The sequence below is a fragment of the Tenrec ecaudatus genome, chromosome 16 (assembly GCF_050624435.1).
Source record: "Tenrec ecaudatus isolate mTenEca1 chromosome 16, mTenEca1.hap1, whole genome shotgun sequence".
NCBI lineage: Eukaryota > Metazoa > Chordata > Mammalia > Afrosoricida > Tenrecidae > Tenrec > Tenrec ecaudatus.
Window position 1 is genome coordinate 9,036,221 of NC_134545.1, and position 12,130 is coordinate 9,048,350.

General features: G+C 49.0%; 1 pseudogene; it reads right to left on the bottom strand.

Moving 5' to 3' along the window:
• Window positions 1-352: 352 nt before the first annotated feature.
• LOC142429601 (small ribosomal subunit protein uS8 pseudogene) lies at window positions 353-4,631 on the bottom strand (annotated as a pseudogene).
• Window positions 4,632-12,130: the final 7,499 nt, after the last annotated feature.

A 12,130-nucleotide genomic window follows, 5' to 3' on the forward strand; every position in this document is an offset into this window, starting at 1 on the left:
TAACATGTATCTATGAAATCCATTGTCTGCATGTGTATATATTTTCTACATCTCTTCATCTATTGTTGAGCATTTAGTGATTTCCACCTTTAGACTATGCTGTGATGTACATTGGTAAAGAAGCTTCTTTCTGAGTTTCTGCTGTCGAGTATTTGGGGTATATATACCTGGGAGTGGAATTGCTGGCCATAGAGTGATTCTATTTTTAGCGTGATTCTTTGAGGAAATGCCATCCTGTCTTCCACAACAGCAATGAATAAGAATGGCAATTTTCCACATCCCCGCCAACAATTATTATGTTCTGGCTTTTTTTTCCCATTTGGGGTTTTATTTGTTTCGATGCATTACATCCCTAGAAATAGAAGCCCAGGATTTTCCCTCCTGTGTGTTTCTGCCTGGCTTCCTCGTGGTCCATGATGCCGGCGGAGGTCGTCAGCTCGGTGAAACCGAACTGCCTGGAAGGGAACAGGTTGTTCTGCCACTTTTCTAGACCTTTGAGCTGCATGTCAAATCTAGGGCTGATCACTCCGCACTTGTTTAATCTGCCCGCGAGGTTCACTACAATTTTCCCAGCTCTGTGATCATCAATGATTTCAAATTCACCAATGTCGCCGTGCTTCATCATCACTGTTAGAAACCGGACAGTGACCTTGGAGCATGGCCTAATGAGAACCTGGCGTTTGCCTCTCTTCTCGGCATTACTGATGCTCTTGAGAGCGTCGGCCAGGAAGTTCATGCGCACCACGATGGCGGCAGGAAAGATGGCGCAAAGAGGAAGGCTATGTTCTGTTTTGTTGTTGTTGTTTTCATCTTAGCCATCCTAATAGAATGAAACAATATTTCACTGTGGTTCTGATTTAGGACTCTTTAAAAAAATGTATTCTTTCAATAATTTATTTGATGATAGTAGAAAACTTTCCAGGAGGAATGGATCATAGGCACTAACCTCAGAGAGCTTTTTTTTTTTGGGGGGGGGGGCTGGGCTTTCATTTGCTTCTTGTTTTTTCTCCAAAGTCTCTGTACTTCCCAAGCCTCTTTCCTTCCCAAGACTCTTTATTTCCAGTCCGCTTCTTTACCTCCTCCTGGGAAGCAACTGATGCAGGCATCTCTCCTTGACCTGCTTTGAGGTCCCGAGTGAGGCCTGTCAAATAGAGGATCTTTAGCCTGGCCAGACATGAACTTGTCCTACCTTGGAGTGGCTGAGGTTATCAGACACGTCGTTGTAGAGGAAGTTGATGTGGAAGAGTCCATTTCAGGCCTGAAGTCCCGCTGGTCACAGGGCAGCGTGGAACTGTTAAGCGGAGTCCTTGGAAACGATCCCACAGGGGAACTTTAGCTCGTTTCCCATCCCGTTCCCGCAGGCCTTTCCGATTGGGGCTTCCTAGTTGCCAAGGATGCTGAGCATCTTCTCATAGGTCCGGTGGCCATTTGAAAGCCTTTTGCCTATTTTTTTATGGGATGATTTATGTTTCTCATTAGGTCTCATCCATAGCTTTGGTTATTCGATTGTCAGATATGTGATTCTGGAGAAATTCGTTCTCCCCTTTGGTGGCTTGTCTTCTCACTTTTTCCCTCCAGTCTTTTAATGAACAAACACGTTGTAATTTTTACGAAGCTGTTCTTCTAAGAAAATTTATGGTTTTAGGTCTTAGTTTGTTAAGTTTACATCCCTAATCCATTTTTAATTTGGTTTTTATTTATTTATGAATTTTCTGAATTTGGTTCTGGTGTCAGTAGTATGAAGCACACATCCTATTTTATTTTGGTTTTGCCGGTAGAAGTCCAATTTCCCAAGCAATCATTTTTAGAAGATATCCTTCTTACCCCATCGAGCGGACTTGACACTCTTGTGAAAAATCTGCTGTCTATAGCTCTGTGAGTACCTGCGTTGGGCTGTAACCACAAGGTCATCAGTTCAAACCCACCAACCTGTCCGAAGGAGAAAGATGAAACAAGCAGCCCTTGTAAAGAGTGATTCTCAGACAGCCTGGGAGCCGTTCGGTTCTGCCCTGCAGAGCCGCTATGAGTCAGACTGTCTCGGTGGCAGTGGGTTATTTGGTTCGTTGATAAATGTGTGGGTTTGTTCCCAGACTCTCAGTCCTGTGCCATTGGTCCACATGTCTGTTGTTCTACTGGCCCCAGGCTGTTTGGATGACGGTAGCCACAGAGTAGGTTTCCAACCAGGAAGTAAGAATCCTCCCACTTCTTCTCGTTCATTGTTGCTTTAGCAATTAGGAGGAGCCTCTTGCCAGTTCATAGAAAGCCGAGGACCGGTTTTACTGTGGCTGTGAAGAAGGCGGTTGGAATTATGATGAGGATCACGACTCTGTAGGTCGCTGTGTGAGTCTGGGTGGACTAGAGAAACAAACCCGTGGACACACATGTGTCTAAGGAAGCGTTTCATATACAAGAGGAACTGAACATTGAGAAAACATCCCAACCCAGTCCAAGGCTTTAAGTCTGATATTAGCCCATATGTCCGATACCAATCTATAAAGTCCTCTTCAGACTCACGAAACACATGCAATGAAGCCAAATGCAGGATGATCACGAGCCAGTGGGTAGAAAGTCTTTGGGTCCAATGGCGTTGTAAGCATCTTAGTGCTGGCAGGGGTCTCTCTGTGGCTTCTCCAGCTTCCAAGGTCTTGGTTGTGTCCACGTGGCATGTCTTCTGCAATGTCTCCCAAGGAGTAGTAGAGAGAGAGAAAGGTGTCTTCTGCCTCCAAGGAGGAAGTACCAGATTTCCCAGAATTCTCAGAAGGCCACGCCCACAGAAATCTCATTGGCTATCTCCAGATTGACAGCCCAGACTCCATCCCTATGACACCAGATTTGGTTACTGCCACAGGCGCTCTGGGTAGCAGGGACATCTCGATGTTAAGTCTTCTACTACAAGGACCTGGGTCACCTTCCCATCTATTTAAATCTCCTTCGGTTTCGTTCATCAGTGGTTTGTGATGTTCATTGTTTAAGTCCTTCATCCTCGGCTTCGTTGCCTAGGGCTGCTTAAGGGAAACACCATGAGGAGCCGATCCCAGTGGTCGACATGTAACCCCCCCGCCCCTCCCCCCCCGAGGGGGACGAGCAACAGTCACACGGACAAAGGGAGACAGCGGACAGTGTACGATATGAAAATATTAATAATTTATAATGTATCCAGGGGTCATGAGGATGGGAGGGTGAGGGAGGAAGGAAAAAAAAAGGAGGCGATCCCAAGGGCTCAAGTAGAAAGAAAACGTTTTGAAAATGGTGATGGCAACCAATGTACAAATGTGCTTGACACAATGGATGCATGGATTGTGATAAGAGCTGGAAGAGCCCCCAATGAAATGATTTATTCAAAAGAAAGAAAGCAATACCATGAATGGTAGTTAACAAACACCTTTGGCTTTAACAGACAGAAATTTGTTCTCCCAGCGCTTAGGCAGCTAGAAGTCTGAATTCAGGGTGCTGGCTCCAGGGCAGTGGTTCTCAACCTGTGGGTCGTGACCCCTTTGGGGGTCAAACGACCTTTTCACGGGGGTCGTTGGTTTCATCACGGTAGCAAAATAACAGTGATGAAGTAGCAATGAAAATAATGTTATGGTTGGGGGGTCATCACTACATGAGGAACTGCATTAAAGGGTCGCAGCGTGAGGAAGGTGGAGGACCGCTGTTCTAGGGGAAGTTTCTCTGTTGCCTCTGAGCTTCTGCTCCTGGGTGAGCTTTCTGTGGCTAGCCATCAATCTCTTTCCTTATTTCCACTTCTTTTCTTTGCTTGCTTGATCTCTTTTATATCTCAAAAGAGATAAACTTAAAACACCCCCTACCCTAATAACATAATACTATCAACATAACAGGGACAGCCCATTCCCCAGCGGCATGATAACCACAGCCACAGAGGTTCAGATTTAAAACACAATTCAACCTATTACTTCCCCACCCTTTGTCTCCCCCAAATTCATGTTCTTGCCGCATGCAAAGCACATTTCACCCCATCTCCATCACATTCTCCCCAACGGCAGTTGTGAGTCCACGCCAAGTCTAAAACTCTCCTCTTCTGGACCATCTAAATGAAATATGAGTGAGATTGTTGGTGTATCCCCTCCTTGTGGCAAAATTCCTCTTCGTTGGTGAACCTGTGAAATCGAGGCTACAAGTTACACAGGTGTTTCCAAAGCACACGTGTGGGACAGGCGACGGCGTAGCTATTTCCATTGGCAACGGGAGAGAAAGAAAGAGAACAGGTACAAGACAAGTCAAAAGCCCAGCAGAACAACGTACCTTAACACCCAAAGCCTAAACATCACCCCGTGTTCTCTAACACCAGCTAGTCAATGGCCTTATCCTCCAGACCCTGCGTCTTGACCACCCCATCTGGATTCTGGGTGGAGGCCTCTGCACCCTGGATTTTAGCCCCACCCGGCAGTCCCACTTGCAGGGCAGGCCTGCTCGCTTGACTTTGGGTGGCCCCGTTTTTTTCCAGTCTGGGTGACAGCCCCACTCTCAGCTCAGGCCTCGTTCTTCTTGGGCTTGACTCTGCCCCTTAGCTTTGGGGCAGAAACCTCAGCCTCCTGGCTCTTGAGAACGACAGCGCCACCCTCCAGCGTCACGTTGATGAAGACCTCTGACTTCAGAGTGTAAGGAGCCATGGCTGCCCCGCTCGGACACCCCAGAGGCTGTGGCCCCCGCCGTTGAGACAGGCATTTCTGCTTGCTATGTTCCTTCCAACTGTTCTGTGGATCTCCAGGTAGCTCCAGGGTTGGTCTTTTAATTTTTTTGGAAGACAACAGATGTAGTTCCTTTGGCATGCTTTCTGCCTGTAGAGTGCCAAGAGACAGACCCTGGTGTTCCTTCTCCCCCCTTCTTCTCATCCTCTCTCTGCTCCCTTCGGCCTAAATGGACGCATTTCCGACTGCAGTCGTTGCTTAGCTCCATCGTCACAGGCTTACACTTCTGCAAGAAAAGGCTGTGGGGCCACATCCTTGACAAGAACTCTGGGACGCATGCCGTAGTTTGCTTCACTGAATTTCCCAAGTCTTTAATGCTCGTCGCCACGCTGCACAGTGCATTTCTAAGTCCAGCTCTTGCCTCTCGAATTTTACTTTCAATGGCAAGCAGGAAGCACGGGGGCCCCTCCAAGACCTTGTTTACCAATCTCTTGGTCAGCTATCCGCGTTCATCACTTCCACCCATCACTTGAACCTCATTCAGACAGGTTGTTTGTAGCTGCAGAAGAAAGCCTTACCCACCCTTCCTTGCTCAATCGCCTGCCCATCGTTTCCTTTTGGAAGCGCGGTTAGCATCTGCCTGTCTAGCGATAGTCTGGAGGCCACATGTGCAGTCTCTAAAACAATAGAGGCTTTCTCCATGGCTCTTCTCATTTCATTCCAAGCGCTCGCTAGAGTTGCCCTGAATGCTCACAATTCCACCAACAGTCTGGACAAGGCACTTCTAGACTCACTGTCCACTCACTCACTCACTCACTCACTCACTCACTCACTCACTCACTCACTCACTCACTCACTCCCATGAAGTCGATTCCAACTCATCGCAATGCTTAAGACAATTCCCAAAGCACATCCACCTTTTAGGCATTTGCCAGATACCAGATTTCTTAGGTATTTGCTAGAGACCAAATTCTGTCTTAGTTCTCTCACACTGCTATCACATAAATACCACAAGGGGTATGTGGTAGCTTTAACAGACCAAAATGTATTCTCTCACAGGTTAGGAGGCCAGAGGAACTCAGAACAGCCGTCCTAGGGGGAGGTGTTCTCACTCACGTATGATAGGAGAACGTCCTGTCTCCTTCTAGCGTTGGTGGGTCAACATTCCTTGAAGAGCTCCATGTGTCTTGACCTTCATCTTCCTCTGGGTCTAGGAGGTTCTCAGCACAGGGTCTTCTTCCTTGGAAGCAGTAGGTCCCTCCCTTTCTGCTCCCTTCTCTGTCTCTTCATATCTGGTAAGATAAAAGGTGATGCAGGTCACGCCCCAAGTCAACTTCCCCTTACCTGGGAGTAGGCCTGCGACCAGAGGGTGAGTGAGGAGAGGGATGCTTCTGTCCCACTCAAATACTGCCTCATCCATTGAACAAGCATAGACGAATCCTCATTCCCATCACCTCATCCTACCCCATTCACCAGAGGCAGAGGGTAGAATTCATAACAAATCTCAAAACGGAGAATGCCCACACAATACAGGGACTCACAGCCCAGCCAAGTGGCTGCACATTTCGAGGATACAATTTGATCGGTGACGAGCTCCATAGTTAGACTTCTCCCTAGGTGTTTTGTTTTCTTGGATGCTGCTGTAGGTGGAACTACTTGCCTCTCGAGATGCCTCTTTGCGGGGGTACAGAAGTTCGACCAATTTCTGTTTCTGGACCTCGTACCCTGTAATTTTTGCTAAATTCCTGTATTAGCTCTAGAATTTTTCTTGTAGATTCGTTGGGCTTTTCCTACTGTGGATTGATATCATCTACAGAGATAACTTCTTCTCCAATCCGGATACTTTTCTTTTTTGTTCTTGTCATATTGCTCCCAATAAAATATTGACAGCAAGTGGTGACCGTGAGTACCTTTGTCTCGTTCCTGATTTCCCAGGGAACGGTCCCCCTCTTCCTCCACGAAGTTTAATGTTGGCAGTTGGCTTTTCAGTTTTCATTTCCGTTTCCCGAATGGCTAATGATCCCAAGTATCTTTTCCTGTGCTCATGGGCCATGTGGACGTTATCTTTGGAGAAAGGTCTATCCAGATCCTTTGTCCATTTTTAGTTGAGTTGTTGGTCTTTTCATCCGTGACTTGTAGGAGTTCTTCTTCGTAGATGTTTGGAACCAGCCCCAGTCAGATCTGTGATGTGCAAACTTTTTCCTTGCATTTAGTGGGTTACCCTCTCCTTTCCTTAAGGGTTTTGTCTGAAGCACAAAAATGTCTCATTTTAATGATGTCCAATTTAACTCGTTTCCTTTTGTTGCCTGTGCATTTGGTGTCGTCATTGCCCAACCCAGGGTCATGCAGATTCACCCCTACATTTTCTCCTAAAACTGTCATAGATTTCACTCTTACTTGAGGTGTTTGGTCCATTTTGAGTTCATTTTTCTACATGATATAAGGCAGGGGGACAATGTCATTCTTCTGCATGTGGCTATCCAGGTGTCTTGGATTCACTTGTGGAGAAGACGATTCCTTCCCCATTGAGTTGTCTTGACCCCCGGGTTGAAAGTCAATTGGGCATAATTGAGAACATTTATTTCTGAACTCTCAGTTCTATCGCCCGTATGCCAGTGCCACACAATCTTGAAGATAACTGAATTTTAGCTGAGCCAAATTAACTGGGTTGGGGAATGACTGAGCCCAGAGCTTTCTCATCTTTCCTTAGAGCATCGGTTTTTAACCTGTGGGTCTCGACCCCTTCGGGGGTTGAACGACTCTTTCACAGGGGTTGCCCAATTCCTAACAGTAGCAAAATGACAGCGATGAAGTAGCAAAGAAAATAATTTTATGATTGGGGTGGGGGGTGTCACCACAACATGAGGAACTGTATGAAAGGGACGCGGCATGAGGAAGGTAGAGAAGCACTATGTTGGGGCTTAAGAGTTTTTAAGGTCCATTCACATATGTAGCCACACTTAAATCTTCTAACAGCTCTGAGAGCAAACAGACGCTCACAAGGCTGAGTGGTGTCCCCAGACTGACCCAATCAGAAACATGGTGGTCCCAGGACGAACCTGTGGGTCTTTTGACCCAGTCAAGGGATCTCATTATTTCAGCTAAATGCCTTCTGATTGTCCAGCAACTTGAGACAAGTAGGAGGGGAAAATTAGGAGGGAGGGGCAGGAAGCATGTGTGTGTGTGTGTGTGTGTGTGTGTGTGTGTGTGTGTGTGTGTGTGTGAAGCAGACTATTGTAAAGATATAGCTGCTAATCTAGTTACACTAAATATTCCCTCCTCTCAGATAGACAAGGAATGAGGTGCTCTGGATGATCAAATGCTTTGTGGGGATTGCCTTTTCAAAGAATGTGAACACAAGGAAATGCTCTTACTACTAAAACCACATGGACGGTGGCTTCATCTGGGGTTTCTGTTATTCTAGAAGATTCTTTAGGGCATTTTAGAGCACCATTTCTTCAAGAATGAGCCAAGGAACACACAGCGATCAGAGTCGGCTGACAGACGCACATCGTGCTTATTAAAAATGCAGTTTCTTAAAGCTCCTCATCCACCCCAGATCAACTGAAAAACCGCTGCGTGATTTTTATGCACACGATCGTTTGGGAACTTTGGAGCAAAGTTGCAATTGTGCATATCAATTATGACTGCTCTTAGGAGACGCAGACATTCTGCTTAAACGGGCGTTCTGGGTAATACGGTAGATTAATGTATTTCGTGTCCTTCAAATCTTTACTAAAACATCATCCTTCTTATGAGAGTTCACCTGATTTCAAATTACCTATCACCCTCTCTCACACCTCTCACACTCCCTACTCTTCTCCCTCGTGGACAGCATCGACCAACATCTAAGTGGCATGTAATGTGAATGCTTTTGTGATTAGGAGCGAGGCCTGGTGGCACCACCGTTCAGCCTTCGGCTGCTAACTGAAAGGTTGGTTTGAACCCATGCAGCCGCCCATCAGGAGACCGCCCCGGCGACCTGCTCCCGTCCAGATGACAGTTTCAAAAACCCTCGGGCAGGTCTACTTGGTCACATGGGGTCACTGTAAGTTGAGGTCACTCGTGACAAGCATCTGTGTTGAGAGAACTGCCCCCCAGAAGAATCTCAAGGCTGTGGCTGCTGCAAAGAGGCTCCACCAGGCTCTGCTTGGGCCCAGACAGTAACCGTTCAGCTAGTCCTCGAACACGTAGCCACTTGCACCAGCCAGGGAGATAGCCGCATACCTCTCTGCACACGCATAATATGGCGCTTTGCTGGCGCCGTGGGTTACGCACCAGTCTGCTAACTACAAATTCACTCCTCAGGACAAAGACGAGGGAGTCTGCTTCTGAAAGAGTCACCGCTTCTGAAAGTCTAAGGAGTTCTCTTACTGTCCCACCGGGTCACCATGAGCCACAATGGACGGGTTGGATAGATCCATAAATTATTTGACTCTTGCCTCTAACAAGCTAGCAAGCTTCCCAGATAGGCGGGCCTATTATTTCTCCACCCAATAGTCCTGGCACCCAAACTTATGGGCAAATCGATTGACCATACGTGTGAGGGTTTCTTTCTAGACTCTCGCGTCGATTGCACTGATCTCTGTGTCTTTCCTTCAGGCAGTAACACACTTGCTTTCTTTTGAAAACAGCATTTGACAGCGTTTTTGGCGGTTGCCCAATGGACAAGTTCTACACAAGTTGTTCAGTGACATTTGTGACACAGACACACACACACACACAACATGTCAGCATTCGTTTTCCTCCATTGACTTCTGATGGTTCTGGTGCCAGGACTTCTAGTGTGGAGTCGTGGTTATGAGTTGGGCTGGGCTGCTTACTGCAAGGGTCTCCGTTCAAAGCCGCCCAGCAGCCTCAGGAGAAAGCTGGGGCTTTCTACCCCTGTTGAAGAGTCGCAGTCATGGAACTCACAGGGGTGCCGCCCACTGCCCTGTCCTCCAGGGTCCCCAGGAGTCCACATCGACTCGATGGCACTGAATTCCTGTTTTTTCCTTATCTTCTCTGTCATACAGTCGTTGACCTCTCAATGGTACCACACTGTCTGGGAGGTCACGCACGGCTGTATCCTCGGCACGTGTCTCTCGAACATTGTGGGTGTCCAATAAATAACTATCTGTGGGTTGAGTCAACACGCCACACTGCAGCTTAGTGCCTGGGTGTAAGTAACATCATTTGCCTTGTGCTTCTTTTTTTACTTCTAAAGGATTTTTTTTTAAAACAACGATATAGCAAATTATTCCCTGGTCCCTGCGCGATGCTCTGTGTGTAGTACTAGAGAGAGAGCTGGAAACGCATCCTCTAATCCCCTAATTCTGGAGTCTGGGCCAGTTGCTCCAAAGCTCATTTTCCCTTAATACCTTTGAGACTCTCAATTTACTACGAGGATCCTACACCCACAGCCGCACCATCCTGCGAGGGCCACCCCCACAAGGACCTGTTGCCCTCCCGTGAGCAAAGTGACCTGAAGCGGCCGGCTGAGCCGAAGGGCAGCAGGAAGGGATTTTACAAAGTCCACCCCACACCTGGCTACTGGGCTCCAAACCAGGTATTGACAATAAGTAGATACATTTGTCCTCTGAGATTCTGAATGAGGACTCCCAGAGAAAGACCCTGTCTTAGGAGACTGCTCCCACGCAGGCTTGCCTGGCTCTGGACAAATGACCCGTACCCATTTCCTGCCCTCCAAGACTTCTGCCCAAGAGCAACACCACCCGAGCCCATCCATCCTCCTGCACACCCAGGGCTCCGCCCCTTGGCCCCATTTTACACGCCAGGAACCGGAAGCTGAAACCTAGGAATCCTCAGATCCCTAACACTGGAGGTGCTGCCTGCTGGCTGATCCACACCCAGTCTCTCCCAAGGCACACCCGACGTTAGCATTTGTGTACAGACAGTGGGACGTGCCCTGTCTGGGAGGGGGGGCTGCGCTCCACCCCCGCTTCCAAGGGATGCTGGGAAACTAGGGAGCCGAGTAGGTAGGAGGATGAAAGGACAGGAAAAAGCAAGTTTGTTGCTAGTGTTATTAGCACAGGGTGGCAGGATCTACCTGCTGAGTGTTCCCAGAAGGTCCCCAAGGAAACCATTAACGTGTGTCTCTCAGGTTCTTAGAGGCTCGGTAGTTGGGGGGGGGGAGGGGGAGGTGCGTTCTAAGAGGCAGGGGGATGGGTACAGTTCTAGGGGTCCCGGTTATGTTCCTGCTCTCATGAATGAATAAATGGTAGTGAATAGAGGACACCTGTCAAGGTGAGCAGCCAGGGGCTTGTCATCAAAGGCTGTCATTGGGTTACTCCAGGTGCATTTAAGGAGGGAGGTGGGGAAAGATGTGGGTCAGGAGGGAGGGGCTAGCGGCTCTGAGACCGCTAGGCGAGATAAAGATAGGGATAGAGATGGGGAGGGGGAGGGGGAGGGGGCATTGGCTACCATAGCCTCCAGGCTGGCTGACTTTGACTCTTTCTGGCTGGCTTCAGCCAAGGTTGTAAGAGGTCTTTGGACTTGGAGACAGCGAGGAGAGTGGCCCCTGACTCCGGGGCGGGGGGGCGGAGAGGGTCACTCAGTGAACTTTCTCCGGGCTCCCAGGCTGGAGAGAAGGCGTTTTCTGGGTGGGGAAGATGGCACCCAGAGGCCTTGGGTGAAAGTGCCGGAGGACTCCCAGACCCAGAGGATGGGGGTTTGGAGGACTCCCAGACCCAGAGGATGGGGGTTCGGGGTGCAGGAGAGGGAAGAGAAGGCGCTTGTCTCTGTGCGGGGTGGTCAAACTGAGGCCCGGAGCCAGCGAGGGAACTCCCGAGTGCAGTGGAGAGGTGATGTAGGGTCTTCCAGCAGAGGAGGTGAGGCTTGGCAAACGGGGGTTGTCTTTCGAGGGGATGGTCCTCCGTGGAAACACCGGACTCTTGAACTGGAAACCCGAGACTCCGAAGACGCTTGGGGAGGGGGCGGTGAGCGTCTGGAACCGGACTTCCTGAATTCAGTCTAGACGCTTGAGTGGGCCTGTCAAGACCCCTCAACCTAGTCAAGGTGCGAGAGAAAGAGAGGAGGGAGACAGGGTGGCGATAAAGTGGGCCCCAAGGATCGGGCTCCACAGACCACTTGGTGAGGGCAGATGGCCACCGCTGTGGGCCAAAGGGACTTGGGGAGAGCACTGAGAGGGGGTTCTCACTCTGGTGGGCGATGGGAACACAGAGCTAGTGTCTACCAGGGTGCTGATAGAGGCCCCTACTCAAGACGCTAGCGCCGAGAGGGTCCCACATGGGCATGGGATCCTGGGAGTGGATTGAGGGCGGCTGAGGAACCCTAAAAAACATTGGGATCATTAGGGACTCGGGGTGGGGGGGTGGGGGGTGGGTGGGTCAGCTTCTCACTCCGGATTGAGGGAGTGGAGGGATTCTCACTAGTTGAGAACGTGAGGGGATTTGGGGGTACTGGGACTATCCCCCCAGCCCCGGGAGTTTTTCGGGAGGCGATCTCTTAAATATTCTGGA